The 20,485-nt window shown below is 36.8% G+C and overlaps 1 long non-coding RNA gene across 1 annotated transcript in view; it reads left to right on the forward strand.

Moving 5' to 3' along the window:
• LOC136358401 (uncharacterized) overlaps nt 1-18,394 on the forward strand; it is a 47,795-nt gene extending 29,401 nt beyond the window's left edge. The window contains exons 3-4 of the long non-coding RNA XR_010743083.1: nt 7,830-7,924; nt 17,942-18,394. This is a non-coding gene — a long non-coding RNA (uncharacterized lncRNA). The remainder of the gene's footprint in view (nt 1-7,829; nt 7,925-17,941) is intronic.
• The last annotated feature ends 2,091 nt before the right edge of the window (nt 18,395-20,485 follow it).

Below are 20,485 nucleotides of genomic sequence, written 5' to 3' on the forward strand. Positions count from 1 at the left end.
CTTGTTGAATGCAAGATTCATTTGCATATTTTAAGGGAATGGAAGGTAAGGGAAGAAGCCCCTTTTACCTCAAGGAAAACAGCACTGGGCTTTATCAGTATCATGTGAATAACATGGCTGTCAAGTGATTATTTTCAGGGCAGTCCTCACCCCATTTGTGCCACTTTTTTAAACACAGAAGCATTTTTCAGGCATTAATCAGCAAGAAGATGGGGGAACCAGTCTCTGAAGATTGCTATGAAATGGAACACATTTTAAAAAGGGAAATAGGTTCATTCCAAGAGCAGAATAAAAGACATCTTGCATTTCCTTCAAATATTGACAGATGTATTTTGTAGGGAACAAAATGTATACTTGGCAAATATATGATTCTTATTGTCTACTGATGTCCTATTGCTTTACAAATATTAATTAAATATCACAGTTTGATTTTGTTCTATTGTATCTGTTTTGTAGGTTGTAAATTAAAAAATATCTAGAGGTTGGAAATATATTTTTGGTCTTCCAGCCAAGGAGTAGCAAAACAGAAAACGGAAATCTTTTTACCTGGCTTCTGTTATTATAGGCTTGCATTATTTTACACACCAAGCACATTGAAGAATCAAATCAACAGTGAGGTGAAGCGTGATTATCTTTTACTGTCAATTTTTTCTGCTGAAATGACCATTTTTGGATTTGACTTAAAAGTTGTTTTTCTTGTCTGCCTTTTTGAGATACTTAATAATGGAGAAAATGAAGGAATATTTTCATTTTGAAGTGTCACATTTCTGCTTCTCTTTTGCTTATAGATATAGATACAGCCCTTCTCCTTTCATTATTGATCATTATGTCAATTCATTACTTGTGGTGCTGCTCAGCAGTGCTGATGGCCAGATATCTCCTGCTGGATGTTTAGGGAAGACTGGTGGTGACAATAGTTACTGACAAGGTGAGAACTGACTGTATACACTAATGCTGCTGGGTGGTGTGCAGGCACTGGTGGAAATCTCTCTTTCTACTCCACATGCTGGCTAGGAATGAGAGAGAGATGCCCAGCAGAGGCCAGGAGCTTTTTCTTCCAAGCCTAATCAAAGATCCACAATGATTGTAAGGTAACACCAGCATTTCCTCAAAGGGTCATAGATCATCAGCCCCTACAGGTGCTCATATGCAGGATAGGACTTCTGAAAACTTTGTCTTCAGATTCTATTCAGGCCTCTTTCTTTATTTGGAGCTTATTGAGAAAAGTCTTGTAAAAGTGCTGAAACTGCTGAGACACTCCTGAGCTAAAGAGAAGGATCCTGGTGATAACTGCCTTACCAGCATTTCTGCAAAAGTCTTTTTCATTCAAAGCAAAATATGAATTTGTGATGAAGACTTTGTGGTCATCATAAGTAAATGAACAAGCTTCTATAAGGAAAGCTGTTCCCTTGAAGCACATGAAAAAAAGTAAGTATGTGAGGAAAAGCAGTTCACCCAGTCTGTGTGCCTCACTCAGGCTTGCTTTGTCCATCTGGAGAACAAAACTGGCCATTATTTTTGCTGGTCTTTTTCTGTGCATTGTAGTTTGGCAATCAAAGTATAAATCTTGCATATTATAAAGCGTGCATCATTGCAGTGGGGAAACAAAATGGATAATTGTGGGGGTGCAATTGCTTTGTTCAGAGTTTTTTTATTATAACAAAAACATCACCATGCTTGGAGAACCCCAGCAATAATTCCTCTTGACTGCAATAAGTACTTTTGAGGAAGAGAAAGCTGATGAGCTGCAGGCTTCCCTGCTGCTAAATTCATCTAACAACCCACTCATGATGTTTTCTGCTTTAAAGACCAATAGGGTCTTTAAAGCGTCCAATAGGAAGCTCTTCTTTTCAATAGAGCTCAGATCCTGAAACTTTTCTGTTTATTTGAAAAGCTGGATGCAGTTTGGTTACTAGGCAGCATCAGTTGTGATCGTTATTCAGTTACACTATCACACTGGGCATGGAGTTACATCCTCCAATTTTATAGAAATTTGTGACTGTGGATCTGCCCAGTCACCCTGAATGTAAAAGACCTGTGGGGTTTGGAATTTGGCCTTATTCCCATGTCTGCACAAGATGGTGTGACTTCATCCGTGCAAGGATGGAAATCAAAATCCTGAAATTAGAATCCTGAAGCATCTCAAAACCTTGAATATGGACTCAGACCAAACCTTAATTTTGAGGTTTATGCTTCTATATTGGTTGTTGTTTCTGATGATGATCAAAATGAGAAGAAAAAAATTAAAATCTATTTTTAAATTTTCTTAAAAAAGAAAGATCGTCTCGATTGACAAATAGGAATATGGTTGGGCAATTTTTTCTTTGATCTCTGTTATCATCAGCAATGTGTATGTACTGAATTGAATCTGGATGGATAAGTGCTATGACAAAAAAAGCTGTACTTCTATTCTATCAGAACATTGCTGGAAAGTACAAGCAGAAACCATGAAAAATGCTGTTTTGATGAGACAGTTAGGCCTCTAACCTCGAAGAGGATATACCCTGGGTGCTCATTTGAAAAGAACAAAATGTTTCACATCCACTCAGTCATTGCACAGAAAAAAATACTTCTTGAGAAATATATTGGTAAAATTCATACAACTTCAATGGAATTACATATTGAGGTATTAATTGCATTTGTATGTGCTCTGCAAGATTTTGTTTTAGTCAAATACCAGTTTTACTGATCATTTTTGGCTTAAATGCACCCAGAATGGCATCATTCAAGAGACAAGCAAAGCTGCGCTGGCTTTTAGATAATTTTTTCCTGAACCCTAGAGAACATGTTTCTGCCCTTTGTGTATGCCATGTGTGCAGCTTCTGCCAGGTTCTTCTCATGCTGTTCTGGTTTCCCATCATACTGTGACTCAGCAAGGCCAGGAACACCTCACAAGCCTCTTTTCAAACACTGGCAGATTGGTGAGGGGACAGCATGGCCTTGCACTTGATGTGCAACTAAACCTCTGGGATAACTTCTCCAACTGTTCTCATTCAAAAGCTACTTCTGAAATTTGACATATCCATTATACGCCATGAAACGGTCTGTGTCCCCTAATGTGCATTTCCTTCTGGTTTGCTTCACTGCTGGCAAAAAGCACTTAAAAGAACTTTTATTTTCACCTGACTGACCTTAAAGTCTGTAATGGCTGGTCCTAGACACTCAGCACTGGTTTTGGCTGGGATAGTGTCAATTTTCATCACAGTAGCTTGTATGGGCTATGTTTTGGATCTGTACCAAACATAGTGGCAAAACAAAACATGCCATTACTGTACACTGAAAACAGTGTTGTTAATGCAGGGATGTTTTCATTACTGTTGAGCAGTGCTTGAGCATGGAGTGAAGGCATTTTCTGCTTCTCACCCCGATCCAACAGTGAGATTGGGGCATCACAAAGAGTTGGGAGGGGACGCAGCTGGGACAGCTGACCCCTGTTAAGCAAAGAGACGTTCCACTCCATAAGGCATCATACTCAGCTTATAAAGCTGAGGGAAGTAGAAGGAAAGGGGCAGACACTGAGAGTGATGCTGTTTGTCATCACCAAGTCACCATTGAGTGTAATGGAGCCCTGATTTCCTGGGAATGGTTGAACACCTGCCTGCCCATGGGAAGCAGTGAATGAATTCCATTTTTTTGCCCTCCTTGTGTGCATGGATTTAGCTTTACTTATTAAACTGTTTTCAGCTCTAAACAATGGTTTTCTTACTTTTATTCTTCTGACTGTCTCCCCCTCCCTGCTGCAGTGCGAGTGAGTGAGTGGCTGCGTGAGACTTACTTGACAGCTGTGGTTAAACCACAGCACACCTTCTTTTCCAGAGCAGGATTTTCCACTTACAAAGAGCTGGGTTTCCATTCTGTCTCTTTGTTAGTATTCTGCACTTTGAAGGCATTGGTTTCTGCTCTTCCACTGGCTCAGCAATCTTGAGCCCACAGTGAATGGGAAAAACACTACAGAAAGGAACAAAGCTGTACTTCCTATCGCGAGCAAAGATTTGTTCTTACTGGGTAACTTCCAGTAAGAGAAACTCATATATAAATGCACAGAGGTATAAAAACCACTGCCTATATCACATTGACAACAACTGAAAAGTAGCATAAGAGATGTGATGAGTTAAATATATGTTGTATATTTCTGATACTAGGACTCCTTTCTCTGTGTCTGTGTCTGTCTCGCTGTGCACACCCTGTCTCCCTGAAACTGGAAATTAATGTGCTGGATGGGCCGTCTCTGACATTCGTTTTCATCATTCCTATGCTTAGCAATCCAAACCCACTTTCCGATAATGAAGTTCATATTAGAAGGAGACTGTGGACTTTTGTACATTAGACAGTTTAATTTGTGTGTGAGGCTAGTACTGCTTTATTTTATGTTTGTTGTAGCAGCACTGCTAAATCTGCACTGGTTGGTGGTCTTGTCAGCATTTCCATTACAAATTTCAGTTCAGCACAAATTCCATTACAAATTTCAAGGATTAAAAAACAACTGTTGCTTTTCATCGGTTGGTGCTGCTTGATACAGGCTTAGCCAGCAAGAAAATGATTTTACAAATTTTGTGTTTAGGTTGTTTTAGCAATTTAGCTCTTTGATTGCAGATGCCTCAAAAATGCAAAAAATGTGGGAAAATGGGAAACAAGTGAGGGGTTTTTTGCAAATCTCAGTCCTGAAAGTAGTTTAATTGTTCTTCAGCCTGCCAGTTCCTGTTCAGTGGAAGTGTTTTATTCTATTAAAGGGCAGTTACTTTAGCACAAAAACAGATACTCTAGACTGGAGGATTTGGGTGTCTGAGCAATGACAATCTCACTGACAGTTGTTCCCCCATTGCTAAGATGTCCATGCATACCTGATAGGGCGCAGACCTGGACCTATTCAGATACCAAATCTGTCCAACTTTCTTAATTTCATACATGTGAAAGTTTGGTTTAATACTCAACTTAGCAAAGGATATTCCTGAGCATCTGCTTCCTCTATCAGCACTGGTTTTTTTCCCCCTAACTTTGCTTTAACCTTCAAAAATAGTGGCATACTCCCATCTCTAACCCAACAGATAGAACACGTTCACATTTATTTTATCCTCAGCACTAACTCCTCTTTCTCGTGGATGGTTTAATGGAATAATGTTGCCATTATTTCTGCTCAAGGTACATTACAAGCTGTTGCCTTGCTGCTGGCACCTTATTTGGGCTTCGGGATGGCAAAGGTTGTCATGTGGGGCAGCTGGCCAAGTCAGTGCTCCAGGCAAGAAGCCAAGGCTGTCTTCTTTCTAGTGTTGCCACTTTCTTTCCTCCCTGGAAGATCCCTCTCTTCCTCTCAAACTGATACAGAAAGACTCTTAGAGAATTAATCATACCTCAGGTGTCTTGGGGAATATTCTTGATTTTCCAGTCACTAATGTGTGAAAATCTTACACTGGAATAATGCCATATGTCAACCTGTGGCAATATCAGGGAAATATTGACAGCATTTCATTAATGAAATGTTGAGCTTGAATGACCTGTAGGCTGAAAATTGAGGCTACACAGATTTAAAATAGTCTCTTAGCTATCATTTGATCTAGGGTTCCCACATGAACAAAAATGTTGTCCCTGTGGTCATCAGAAAAAAAGTATTATTGCAAAATGGTAAGAAAATCTTGCCCAAAAACTAAAACTGAAAAACCTCTCACACTGCTATGATAGAAGGACTTTTAAATTTTACAGTGGCTCTTTTTTTTTTCTTTTGTAGCCCCGTGATAGTGTTCCCAATAGGATCTCCCTAAATAAACTGAGTACGTGGGTGCATGCCACTGAATTTAAACTCTTCATTGTGTATTTCTCCATTGATTATGTCATATGTGTCTCTACAATAAATTCATGGCAGAGTAACCAGTATAATCTAAAAATTATTATTACAATAGTATTGGTTTTCAAAGACTGTTACTGACAATTTTAGCTGTGTATCTTCAAAATGTGAGAAAAAGAAGCCATGAAAAGCCAGAATAAGAAGTGCAAATTAAGCAACACAGCAGAAATATTAATTAAAAGAGGTTAATTGGGTTGGGGCAGGGTGGTGGGAAATGCTCTAATCTTCTGCATTACCTTGTGATGTTTTAGTGCTTGATCATTCTTGAGGCCAGGAAAAGAAGGGATTGGAAATTACAGCATGGAGAAAGAAAGAAATGTAATCAACATTTTCATTTCTTATTATTTTAAACATTCCAGTGGGAGGGAGACTGCATTTGTAGCCTGCTTTAAAAAGAAGAAAGTGCACATAGCACCAGAATCTCTCCAGAGAATGCCAGTCGTGTCTTGTGCAGTAAATCTTGTGGCCAATCCAACAGGGTATCTGGAATTGTGAAATAATTAGCATAGCTAGCCCTCAACAGATAAATAAGTTTAGAGATGTTCTTTCTTATTTCTGATTTTTCCTTTGAAATTAATTTTCCATATTTGCAACTCTTAAGGGTTTTTATCCTCTCTTTGTAAAACCAAGTAAACTCAGTCTTTTATTCTCCAATTCTCTTTATTAGTGACCTGATAAATATGAAGTTTTCCCTAAGGAGCAACAAACAAAACATGATTATCATGTCTCCCACACAAATTGTGAGTTTGCAATAACCTACTGTGTCTTTTTTCCCCCTAAACTACAAAATCCTCAATATTGAAAGAAAACATTTAGTTCAAGAGTTTTCAAAACACTGCGTCGCTGCAAATAATAGCTAACAACATGTGGACAGTATAAAACGCATGATTTTAATAATCTGTCACTGAGATTCAAATCTGGATTGAGACTGCTTAATTCATAAACTGTATGAAAAAATCTATGCACAATTTGCAGAAACATAATGATTTGCTGGCAACTATAAGAAATAATTCAATTTCTCAGAAGTCATCCTCCTTTCCTTCAAAAATATTTTCGTATTTTCATTTACGTCAATGTTTATGGACCCATAAGCCAACTTTTTAAATGTAAAAAGAAATATTCTTTGTTTCTTTACTTGCAAATTTCTGGTTGAATTTTTAAAATAAAAAGTCCAGATTGGATGTGGTGAATCTGAACTACCTGGTCTAGTTGAAGGTGTGCCTGCCTACAGGAGGGGGATTGGAAGTTGATTATCTTCGAGGTATTCTTACAACCCAAACCATTCTACAATTCCATGATTCCATAAAGGTTTCTCTGCCAGTTATTAGTATTGTTGACACGTCTTTCTTGTTTCAGTTTTTAAAAGTCCCTGGATTACAGCTGGGATGTTCATTGTCTGGACAGTAGGGCATTTGCAAGAGATTTTATGCAGTGTTTTTCTGAACAAGCAGTTGTGGGGTTTGTTTTTGTGGTTGTTGGTTGGGGCTTTTTGGAGGGTAGGGAGCGTGTTGGTTTGTTTGGTTTTGGTGGAAGTGGGACTATAAAATGATATTTCACTGCAGAGATAATTGTGGGTGAATAAAATGTTGGTAATCAATTACCCATTACTTAGAAAAGCAAAGTCCCAAACTAAAACATCCAGATTAACCATCTAACAGGAACCTGACTCAGAGCCCCTCACAAGAGCTGCCCCGCTATGTCTCAAGATGTACGTATATATGGAATTAAGCAGAGTGTGACAACTTGGATTTTGTTTTCCCTCTCCTCTCAAATTTGTTAAGTTTCTCTTAACCTTCCAATTATGCCAACTGGTGTTTTCTCAGCTATGGTTTTAGGAGATGTCAGCACATTCTCAAGGATTTTGGTTGCCATGGATAAGTGTATTGCTTTGATTTTTCTAGGACATTCTATATTAATTAACAGGGTATTTTGTTTACTTTTTTATGAATATATAATTTCCCTACCTATTCATTCCTTTAATTTTTGACAGAAAAAGTATTGCAGACTGTGGGGCCACTTTAAAGACTGTCAAAATTCTGCCAAACTTTAAAGGTCAAAATCAACTGTGACACCTACAGTTCAAATGTAATTAGTTGGAGCTTTACTGGGATTTTATGCCAATCTCCCAGTAGCTTAGGAGTGACATGATATCCAACCTTATGGGATCCCAGGAGAAGTACAGGTGGATGTGAGGATAAACACTAAAATATACTAGCTAACGTGCTGCACCTTTTAGCAAGTCATCAGTCTCCTACACTGTGCAAGGAACAAGAGTGCATTCAGTATTTTATTTAAAATAAATAACCTGCCAGTCTCTGACATGGCCATCTAGTACAAAGTTGATGTATTTATTTAAAGCTTAGCTCATTCTGTATGTTCTTGGATCATTAAACTGAAGGACTTGTACAGTCGTGATTTTTAATGAAGCATGTTTGAATAATTATGCTAATTTACAAAGCACTAGAATCAAATCAAGTGATCAAAGTTTTCATGATTACTATCGTGTTTTTGTAACTTCCCCCATCACTGATTTCTGGATAGACTCTAACCCCGGCTGCCTTTTTTTTTTTTTTTTTTTTTTTTTTTTTGTCATTTATTTAGAAATTGCCACTAATCAATGTAGAAAGTTAAAAAAAAATACACTAGAAAAGAAACACTTTTTTTGTCTTATGTCTCCATAGTGGACTTTGTACGAGTTTGAAAGTAATATAGCTCAAACAGACACCAACCTAAATACAGTCTATAATCAATACTGTATTCTGCCTTGACAGAAAGCTGAATTTTTATCTGTTAAACGTGTGAGCTTGGGGCAGCTCTGTGTCTGAAGTGGTTTAAATCTGAAATGTGATGTGCTGCAAAGAAAGTTGATTGACATCTTTGTTTATTGAAAAGTATTACATGAACAACAAAACATGGCCAAATACAGAACACTCCATTGCAAAGTGCAGCTGTGTTATTTTTCAATCCTATGTGTTCTGCCCCTTTGATGCCTGTCTGATATAATAAAACTGCAAGGATCTTCTTTGATTCAATAGTAAAAAAATTTGGACAAGGGTGAGATATGGAGATATATTGGTTGCAGGGGTTTGGTGAATGTCTTTCCAAAGAAAAAGGGGGTTTTACGTTTAGTGTTTCTGAAACTGAAAATAAATTAGTATACATTTAATAAGCAAGTTGTCTGAGTCTGCTTGAAATATTTTTAAGCATGCACTGTAAGAGGGAGAAAAGAACAATGATGACTAATCTTAAAGCATTAAATATGCAGAATACAGAATTAAGTTACATTTAAATTTCATGTTAGAATAATTATGCTGTTCATTGACATTTTTCCATGTTTTATTAAATCTTTATTATGTCAAGGTAAATAGAGGTTAATTCTGCTGTTATCTCTTCCAGTAAAGTATTATCTTTAATCTTGCATTAATAAAACAGTAGTAAGTTGCACAATGTGGGTAATCACCATAGACTAATTTAGACCATTCTAAAATCTTGCCTTTACAGTACAGAGCAGTTTAAAATAGATGTTACTGGGAAACATGGAACATAATTTAATTTAAAGAAAAAGATATGTTTTTCTCTAGGAAATTTATAGCTACATTTCCTTAATACATTGACTTATTGGCAATATACACTACAAACTTCCAACTCTGCCCTTCCTTTCTAGTGTTACTTTCTCTTTAATTACTGCATAAGCTCCTTTGACTTGCCTCTGACACAGCACAAACTGTTAAGTAGAAGTCTTTGTTTTCAGCATTTTTGTGTAGTCCTCACTTTGAGCATTTTTCTGTGGTCAGCATAGAATGCAAAACCCCAAATCCTCTATTCCTGTGAATCTCTCTTCAGCCACAGATACCTAAAGGGGTACACCAAACTACTCTGCACTGTAGTGAGGGCAACGGACACTCACTACAACATTGCTTATGTCTGTCTGCACACTGCTCTTAACCCACAAAGTCCCAGCTGGCTTATCATTCATCCCTGGGCAGAGCTCCAGGCATCCCTGCTGCTTTTACATACAGGCAAACTCTTCCTCCTTTCCATCCTAGCCCATCCCTCCTGAAGATCGGGTGTCCACCAGATCTTATCGCAGCACTGCAGTTGTGGAAGCTATCCCACAACATCCATGTGATCCCAGTAAGTTCTTAGCCCTACAGCTGCATGCATACCTCAAATTTCTTCTCTTTGTTCCTCATTCCATGTACTAATGCATGTTTAGATGCACTTTACGAAAATTCTTAGGAAGTCCTATCCCTTAGAAAAAACAGATTTCCCAACTCAGACCCTGTGCATGCACTATTTTTTCCATCATTTTGGGCGGGGTTTATTCAACTTAAAGGGATGATATGGCTCTTATTGCACGTTAGCCTCCATGCTGTGGTTGTTTTGTGGTTTATTTATACTACTATAATTTATTTTGTTCTCATTAGCTTTAATTTTTGTTTTTATCAAACTGCAGAATTCCCCATTGAGTTTCATCAGGTTTGCATAGCAAATCAATGCTCACATCCTTCTTGCACACCACATTTTCATTTTCCCAGCTTCTGTATAAAGCCCTCCTCACATCCACAAGTAAGTAGATGGTCAGTTACATTTTCTCATGAACTCTTATTTTATTATCTGGAGTGTCCATAAAGTTATTATTTTAAAAGCATGAATGTCAATAGATCTGTAAAAGGCATTTACCAAGCAGCTTCAGTGCTGATAGGAAAGAAAGAACTCATTTTGAAAGTGCACTTGAGATCCATGCAGAGAGTGGGATAATTCTGTAGTTGCATGTTAGTACAGCAATATGATCAAAGCACTAGAACATATTTGCTGCTGCATGCAGGATTAGTTTTCAAGAATTTCTTCCAGTGTGTCTTTTCAAGATAAAACCTGGTTGAGAAACACTGGATTGTCTAGCCAAAGTTACTCAAATAAGCATTGAGAGATGTCCAGAGGATCAAGTTACAAACTAAATATTTTTTTACGAAATAGTATTGCAGTGACATTTTTTTCTGCCCTACCTCTCTACTATGAATCATTATAGGGTGGTAACATGCACTCTTATTTAGATGTTTCACGTGAAAATTCTTTGCAATAAAAATGAAAGTATGCGAGGCTTATAAGAACTCAGTCTTATTCACAGACTTGGAGTGTAGACATTGCATGTTGAATCTTTTACTAAAAATCATATCTTTTTTCTGAAATTAACCCTTCTAGTACATGAGCTCCTACCATTCTGTTGAGCTTTATAGTGTTTAAAGGCAAAAAGAAGGCCAGGGAAAACAGAGGTTTTTGCAGGAATTACGTTGGAGTTTACTGGTTTTGCCCTGGCTTCTCTTTGGCATACAAGAAGGGCTCACACATGAAATTCAAATGCAAGGCTCTGAGGTAGGGGTCAACTGAAAAGAAAACAAATATTTACATAAATCTCCAGGAGGTGTTTTAAATGGCCCTAACTTTTCTTTTTCCTTAACTGTGGGATGACCTGAAGCAAGATTTTTCATGTTGGATGTGTTTTGGGCAAGGAGCCGTTTTCTTTAGTGTTTTACAAGCTCTGGTGCCAGGGAGGTGGTACATGGAGTCTCAGTAAGTATTGAAAGCCCTCTTTAAAGTGGAAATATTCAAAGCATACAGGAGTCTCTAAGCGTCTGTTCCAGGGACACATTAATGCATTTGAAAGGATATTAAAGCTTAGCACAGAGGAAAAAAAAGAAAGTCCTAGTGGCAAGATGTAAAACTGCTTAACAGAATTACATCCAGAACTTTGTGTATTTGATCTGAAGAAAAATAAATCATCTTACAGTTGCTCACATTAAAGCTGCATGTCTGTTTGGGAGCTTTTAGGATCTTGGACAGGTTTCATTTCTCTGGTTCACATAAGCTCTCTGTGTACTTGTGCCACTGCTGAACCTCAGAGTATGATTTCTGGTGACCCCATGCACTATTTGAGGATTTGCCTAATGTGCAAATTTAAGACAATCATTATGTATAGTAAAAAATTATTATCCACCTTTACCCCAGTACTCAGTTGCTAATAGCGGTCATGGCTTGATTAAGAATCCTTCTCAGTTTAATGCTTCCAATTAACTTGCATGGTTTTGTGGCTGACTTGATGGCCCAGATAAAGCCTGGGCTCTTCTGAGAGAGAAGCTTCTTTTCTGGACTATGGGATAAGCCTTGAGCCATGGTTCAGCTCTAACTACTGGTGGATTAGGAACATCATTCAGACTTGAGTAACTCTAGACTCTTTATAGGAGTTAGATTAAGGTATAGAAAAGTGGAGCACTGAGACAAAGTGAAGGCATCTTGTGACAAATGCAGTAGCTTGAGACTTGCTCTGAGTCCAAGTGGTTGGTCTGCAAGGAGATGAAGGTCTGGCAAACCTTGGAGGATGGAAGGCAGAGGCCATGAGGAGCATGTCCTTCTGTTGGCCACTGGTCTGTTGGTGGCAGAAGCAGGCATGATACTGATACCTGTCCTCTGAGTTAAAGTTGACTTCTATGTGAAAAAAAAAAAAAAAAAAAAGTTATGAAAAAGAGAACTGTATACAAAGAATATACAAAGCAAACTTGTGTCCTTGGCCTTGTGTTATCCTGAGCCTCATGATTTAGAGATAACAGTGACTAGGGGACAGATGTACTAAAAAAAGCCTAAGGTTTTTTTTTCTTTAAGCCCAAGAAACACAGAGAGTTTGAAATGGCAATCTCTTGAACTACATGAAATAAATACTACAAATGAAAAGGAAAGAGCAAACTGATTACCCTAATATTAAGAGCATCAAGAGGAATTTATAAATATCTTTGCATGTTCAGCACTCAGTCCTGCACAGGGCATGTTAATTCTTGTCACAGAATTTGAAATTTATTTAATCAGAACAGAGCCTCTGAGATGTTTCACACCTGCAAGTGCATCAAGTGGCTAAATTTTACAGTCAGTCTCCATGATATGACCTACATATCTCATTACAACACCATGTTCACTACAGGTGAAATATTCCTACAAGAATATTTGCATGAATAAAAACATGATTACTCTCATATATAGTGAATGTTAAGAAGTGTGCTACATATAGATGTAATATCTAATGGGTTGTCATTTATATTTATTCTTAATCTGGAGTAGTATTTAATATTAATGGTTAATAAACACTTCAACATTTCTACTCTTAGGTATCCCCTTTTTTTTAGGATGACTTGATGGTATCTTATGTATAAGCAGAATACTTTCATTAAACAGGAAAAAAAGTCTTCAGATAGATGAAAACAAGTTTTAAAACCTCTTTTATTTTTTATACAATGAAAAACCTTTATCTACCTAAATGCTTTGGAGTGTTAAACATTTCTGAATGCTTAATGTTGACTGCTTTAATGATGATTGTTCAGAACCCATACAAATGTTTTGGCACCAAGTAATATCTTGTTTCTTTGTGTGAATATAATCTGAAGGCTGCCACAACATCTAATAAAACTGTTTCCATTCAGAGAGGTGTATAGACAGGAATAAGAGGCTGTTAAAACACATAGCATCCAAAAAGAAATTCACTACAGCCAGTAATGAACACACATGTCCTTTATTCAAAATCTGATAAGTTTGTAGTTTGTTTATAAAACTGTGATTCAATGCCTTTCATATATATTGTAGCATACAGGTACATTTCAAGATGAAATGTACTATAACTGGTCACTGCTTATACATCTTCCTAAAAAATATTCCAAAAAAATAACTCAGAAGAGAGTGGAGCAGATCAAAGTGTTGGGATCTGTGTATATATGCATATCAGGACTTTAGCAGTTTCATATCGTCCATGCTTATAGTGAAGAAAGCTAGTGCTGTCTCCAAGGTCACCAGTGTCATTTTTAGGGCTAATCATCAAAGTTTTAATGAAAAACCTTTGTCCTCCTAAGGTTCAAGTCAATCCAACCTCTCCATGTAAGCCTTATTCCAGAGAGATGAAACTCCACCCAAATAAATCTGAAGTCAGACAAGAAGGTATAGATGGCAACAAGGATTTTTTTTTATACACCACACAATTTTACACTCACATGTCTGCATGTAAGTGCATCCTCACTTAGATATGTGCACATATATCTATGGATTAAACAAAATTATATGCTTTTTACATGTGTTAATATTTAAGATGTTTTCACAGTAAGTGGAAGAAAAATTGGCTCTTCATTGTTCAGCAATTGAGATTAATGCAGTGTTCTACATTTGGAATACAGAAAAAGTGTAACAATTAGATAGGTGGGAAATTCAGGAATCTCTGGACTGTAGACTAACAACTTGCTGTATTATACAGAAATTGCATATACTTGTACATGTATATCATGTATATACTTATATTTTCTTTTTTTTTTTTCTTTTTTTTTTTTTTTTTTTTTTTTTCCAGTGGGGCAAAGACACTGCAGTCCCCAAGGGAGTTATTTTTTTCCTGGTATGTTCAACTATTTTTAGCATTCCGCAGTGGTGCACCAAAAAGGAGAATTATTTTATCTCTGTGGGGGCCTGTGAATTTCATGCAATGTGGGTTTCTGTGAACAGAGTTCAAAATGTTTTAGAAAAAGCAGGTTAATTTTTACAGTAAGAGGTTGAAATGTTCAACTGCCCTACTGTGGCTGTGTGAAGCATCCCACAGATAACGGTGGGGGACTGAGCTCCTAAGAGCTACACAGAATGTAATACTATTTACTGTTTTAATTGTGGGCAAGAACTCTATTCCTTTTTTGGAATTTGTAGTTCCCCTAAAGTAGAAATAGGATAATACTTCAAAATCTGCTTAACATATTTAATACCCTTAATTGATGTTTTTACTTTCAGATTTGTTTGTATTCAAAATAGCATTAATTGGTAGCTGAAGCTGAATCATAGCATCTGGGTTCTAGTCTATTCATGACATCAGTATATTTTTACTGCTTGTAAACATGCCCTCAGATCATCCCAAAATGCCACAGAATTTGAATAACTAGAAAAAGCAGAGAGAATTTATGCTGCCATTGCTCCAAACACTACACTCAGCATGTGCTTATGGGGATTGAGTTAGAGAAAAACTGGCCCAGAGGAAAGGCAAGAGCAGGACTTCTTTTAGTGCTCTTGCTCCTCTTCTACCTTCAGTCTGAAATTCAGACTAGTAAAAAGAAAAGAAAAAAGACTTTGCAGTTACGGGTGGTATGTATACTGAGAAGGAAAAAGAGGGTTGTAGACTCCGAAAGGGAAAGACCCCATTCAGAAAACTGGAAAGAACTCTCTCTGCTGTCTTCAGAGGATTTTACTGAATGCCACAGGTTTACTACAAGCTTCTGTCAACTATTTAGTTACTCTGACAATGAATGACATTTAATCCTGTGAGGGTCATACTCTGTGGACTGAAAGATACTATGCTTATAGTGCAGACTACTAAATTTATTGTTTTGGGGCTGTAGGCACCTTTTTTCCCCAGTAGCTTTTTTCAATTTATGAAGAACATTTGCATTAAAAACCTCAAGGCAAATATACGCATGTATTCAGACCTACATGTGTACCAAGCAGAGGTCCTCGCTGGCAATTTAAAAGGGAGCCAGGAAAGCCAGCAACCCCATAAGTCATGGAATCCAAATTCCTCGATGGAAAGAGGCAAAGTCCTAGCACCACAGCAGTCTGATACTTCAGGCCAGAGCAAAGTCCTTGAGACATCAAAATGTGCAATTACAACCTGGTTTCTACCAGGCAAGGAGCCAGTCACAAATATTACGCATGTAATGACTACTTTGTATGCTGGCAAAATGCAGGACATGTTTATAACTGAATGAGACATTTGATTCTGAAGTGTCTTGAAAAACTGAAAAATTCTTTCTTGGTCAAATAAATGGTCAAAAAAGTGTGAGGACTTTTTTGAAACTCCATTGGGGTTCATAATGAGTGTGTATACACTCATTATTCTCTTGGTTCTGACTTTTACAGGTGGATGTATTTTGGTGATAGCCATGAAGAGTCTCAAAAGCCTGAGAGCCTACTTCTGAAAGCCTACTCGATACCCCGAAATGTGAAAAAAGTTAGTCTTTAGGAAACACTATTAAAGTGTTTTCTAAAGGATGTGACATGATGCAAAATAAGCAAAAGTCCTGTCTAAATAATTGTAAGATTTAAGATCAAATATGTTGTGGCCCAATCTCAGCTGGGAAAGGGAAGCCTTTATTGGTAACCAGTATAAATGCCTCTTGATTGTGGTATAAACAGAGTACTAGAGACCATGGTCTAGAACTCCAATATTATACAAAAGCCTGAAATTTTCCCTTGTGCCTGAAATTTTTCCTTGTGGTGCTAGTTTCTATCTTTGGAACACTGCAAGTTACTAGACATAGTGTTGTTGTTGTTGTTGTTATTATTAATAATAATAATAACAATAATAATAATACATAATAATAATAAATACCAGCATTTTTATAAGGTCACTTATAGAAACTTTTATGAAATATCATACTTCTATCTGCAACTGGGCACTTAAGAGAAAGAGACGTAATATTCATTGCCAATAATTTGTTAAAAATTATAATCTCCTTTAAAACATATTTTGAAATAGAGATATGTAAAAATATCCATATAAAATCATTATAATTTTCTTTCTCCATTTCTTGCCTAGGATAAATGTTATCATGCTGAAGGGAATCAGCCCCTATGACCTGGGCTTTTGATTGTACTCCCTCTCTAATTATTTGTGGAAAGGGTGCTCACTAGGAAAGGTATTCAATGATTAATTTTATGTGTAGTTTCCTTCATTCAATGAAAATTTGTTTAAATTGTCCCTAAAGGAGTATTTTAAAAAGTATTTGTTAAAAAAAGCATCTTTTGGACTTGGAACTCACCATAATTTTCACAAAACCGTCAGGAGCTGTTAATATATTGATGAACAGGTGGTGATAACCTTAGTATAAAATCCCTTTGAGATTTGCTGGGAAAAAAGAGATCTCTAGATTCAAGTAAAACTTACTGCTTTGCTAGTCCAGCATGAGGAATTCCTGATTCCCAACTTGTCTGCTGTGTTTAAATATTATAACTCAAATATGCTTACATAAAAGCTTATTGATTGGAAGAATCACTTGCTTTTTGTGCATTAGTTAATCAGGCTGCTGTTTTGAAATCTATCCAGGAACCCACAGTGGAACCTTTCCTAATCCATCTGTTTAAGTCTCAAATGGTTTCACTGCTCCAGTCACTTACCAGCACTGCTGGAATGTTAGTGCGTTATGATTAAAGGATATTGTTGTTCTTTTCATCCATCATCGTGGAGTTTGCTATTAATAATACAATTCTTTCTTTCTTTCTTTCTTTCTTTCTTTCTTTCTTTCTTTCTTTCTTTCTTTCTTTCTTTCTTTCTTTCTTTCTTTCTTTCTTTCTTTCTTTCTTTCTTTCTTTCTTTCTTTCTTTCTTTCTTTCTTTCTTTCTTTCTTTCTTTCTGCCTTTCTTCCTTCCTTCCTTCCTTCCTTCCTTCCTTCCTTCCTTCCTTCTTCCTTCCTTCCTTCCTTCCTTCCTTCCTTCCTTCCTTCCTTCCTTCCTTCCTTCCTTTTACTTTATTATTTTTTTCTTTTTTGCTGTTTCCATAAAAAACTGCTTAGATTTTTTGTTCTTCTCTGTTTTCCCTTATTCAGATTTAAAGCAATGAAAGTAGATGGACAAAAAAATAAATTGCGTCAGGGCTTTCTGGAAATACACACTGCCTTGCAGTATTTGAAAAATGAATGGAGGAAAGACAAAAGAAAATTTAGCTAAATGTGAGAGAGGAAAAGGCAGAATTGTAATTGGAGACATCAAACTATACAGAACTCTCTGTGGTTCCAGAAACATGTATGAATTATTGCTTCCTACTCATAGTAATGTCTAAATGCATTTTTTTCAGCATGTGCTTATGATTAAATTATATTATTGAGAAAAATCTGAGATTTAATTTCTATTCAAGTATACTATAATATGTGAAAAATAGCCCATTGTACTTCTTTAAAATAGCTAAGCTGTATTTGGATCTAACTGTTGATCAGTGACATTTCAAATAAAATGAAGAACCTTCTTGTTTTTTTCTATCTCTCTCCAAAGGAAATGGGACTAAAATTAAGAAAACAATAAGGATTTTATTTTCTTCCTTTATAGGTGGATAAGAGTCGTGGATGTTAAAGGAGACATTAATCAGGCTGTTGTGAAAGATCTGATACCAGCTTTGGTCAAGGGGGTCGAGTGTCATCCTGAGAAAGCTCCTCTCTGGGACAGGAATCCAACGGAGCGCAGCCCTGGGAACACACCGCGACACTTCATATTCAATCCACAGCCCTATAAAGAGATGAAAAATGAGCCTTGTCCAAAGCTCTTACCTCAGCACCCAATGGCAAAAATAAAATGTGAGCTTGGGACCAGGTCTCTTTGAAGCTGCTTTTTCTATTTTTTTTAAAAAACTCTCCAACAGGCCTCTGGTGGTTACAGGTATTGATCGTCAGAAAGTAATCTGTTCAGGTTTGGGGGCATGCCAGACTGAATCCTGGAGTACGTTCCTTCCTCTCCAAGGACATGTTCAGCTTTTTATACTGTCCACCCTGGCATGCTTGTCAGCTGTCTGGCTTCTTGTCTTACTGCTTTCTCTGTTTGTGGAAAGCATATAATGAAACCTCCCTTATACAAATATACATTACTCCTCTAGAATTTTTCTGCCTGTGCTGAAGATTTTTTACCCCATTTTTTAACCCTCATTTTTCTTCTATAATCATTATTTGATTCCCTCTGGCTGCCTGCTACTTATTTGTAGTAGTACCATTCATCCATTGAGACTTTTCCATCTGTCACACAGTTTTGCTTTCTCTCCCCAGAAGCTTTCTTCTCCTGCTGTGCCATGCTTGATTTTTTGGGTTTAGTTGCATGTTTGTATGCTGTTTTTAGTATTTTTAAAAATGCTTCAGCATTCAGAACAAATACAAGAAGAAGAGAAAAAAAAAACAAAACAACACAAAGAGCAGCTCAGATCCAACACTGCGCAGAGAAACAGGATGAGGGGACTGAGATTCCTGGTGAATTAAGGAATTAAGACATATAGCCAGGGCAGAAGTAGTGGCCAGGCCTTGCTCTCTCTGAACTGTATTCTTTGCCTTCAAAATCTTTCCAGTTTTGTACTAGATAAATAGGCGATGTCAGGAAATGTTGCATTCCCTCTGTTGTACTGGCTTCATTTGGTATGTTAATTATAAAGGCTATCTGAGGAAAACCAAACATACTGAGGTACAATACTGTGATTACTTTAAGCAAAGAATATTTTAAAGTGTCAAACAGGCCCTTACTAAAACATGATCATGGTCATATCCTACATTTAAAATTAAATGTGTAATTTTTGTTTGCAGAGGTTAGATATTAAAGAAATGTAGCAGTTGTCAGCGTTTCCCATGTGAAATACAGGAAGGGCTAAAGCCAGCAGCATATTTTAAATGATTGTTTTTTCTCTGTGTATCTTCGACCTCTATTAAAGCAAATATTAATTTTTGATGTAAGGAGGAATAGGAAATTTAACAGCAGTTCTACAGATCACTTGTGATTGAATCAAATCTCATATCTTTAGTCTTTGAGAGCTCACAAAATTACCTGCTTCAAATAATACATTTTGAATATCTCTTCATTAATTTTCTCTTCTTCTCCTCCCATACATCTCATTGTCCTCTTATGTTCTTGTTTCAAAAGTTCCTGCAAGTTTAAAATTGTTACTAGGATTAGTAAAAAGCACGTGTTATGCTTTCAAAAAAAATTTTTTTTCAGTAGAAATTATTCCATTGTTTATAAAATTACATCTCTGCCTGTATAGAAAGTGCTGGTAGTCTCCAAGCAAACACAAAAGCTGTGAGTGTGTACTTGTTTGAATGGCAATCCCTAGAAAGTTTTTTTCTTTGCTACCAGCTACTTCACTGCACTGTTCTGAGAATGGAGTGAGTGCAAAACAATCGGAATCTTCAGTATGTACTTGTATGGGCAAATGTCTGAAAATGTAGGTATTTTACAAAAATCAGGTTTAATAAGTGTCATCATGTCAAAGTAAGGGTCATTGAGATCCAGATTTTACTTTACCTGAGCCTTAAAGTGCTTTGCAAAGGAAAAGACATGGTTCCTTTTCTGGAATAAGTTATGAAAATAAAATTTAAGAAAATAAGTGAGAAGGCAAAGGGGGAAGGAATGTGAAAGAGACAAACAGCTCCTGCAGTCCCTCCTGACCATTGAAAACTTTTCTGTGTTTCTTCTCAAGAATAAATGATTAAAAAATAATAAGGGTGAAAGTGGTTTTTTTTTTGTATTTGTGTGTGTAATCACAAATTTGTCCCACTGTACAATCAATGTACACCTATATCATTCAAGTCTGTCCTGCCTGCTCTGGAAGACCTTCAGTGGGTGAAATTTCACTGCTGCACAGGGAAGCTAGTCCAGTGCTTTATTAAAATCACTTTTTCTTTCAGAAACTTAGGTTTATTAGTTGGGGTTTTTTTTGTTTGTTTGTTTTGTTTTGTTTTTTGTTTTGTTTTGTTTTCCCAGAATGTGTTAAGCAAATATATAATTATCTTCTACACTCTAGTCATTGTTCAAATGCTTCCTTGCTTCCTTCCATTTTCTTTGGTTGAAGGTTAAACAGGTGCAGTTCCTTTGGGCTGCAGCTCACAGGCCTGATAATTT

Source organism: Sylvia atricapilla, chromosome 3, assembly GCF_009819655.1.
Source record: "Sylvia atricapilla isolate bSylAtr1 chromosome 3, bSylAtr1.pri, whole genome shotgun sequence".
NCBI classification, from domain to species: domain Eukaryota; kingdom Metazoa; phylum Chordata; class Aves; order Passeriformes; family Sylviidae; genus Sylvia; species Sylvia atricapilla.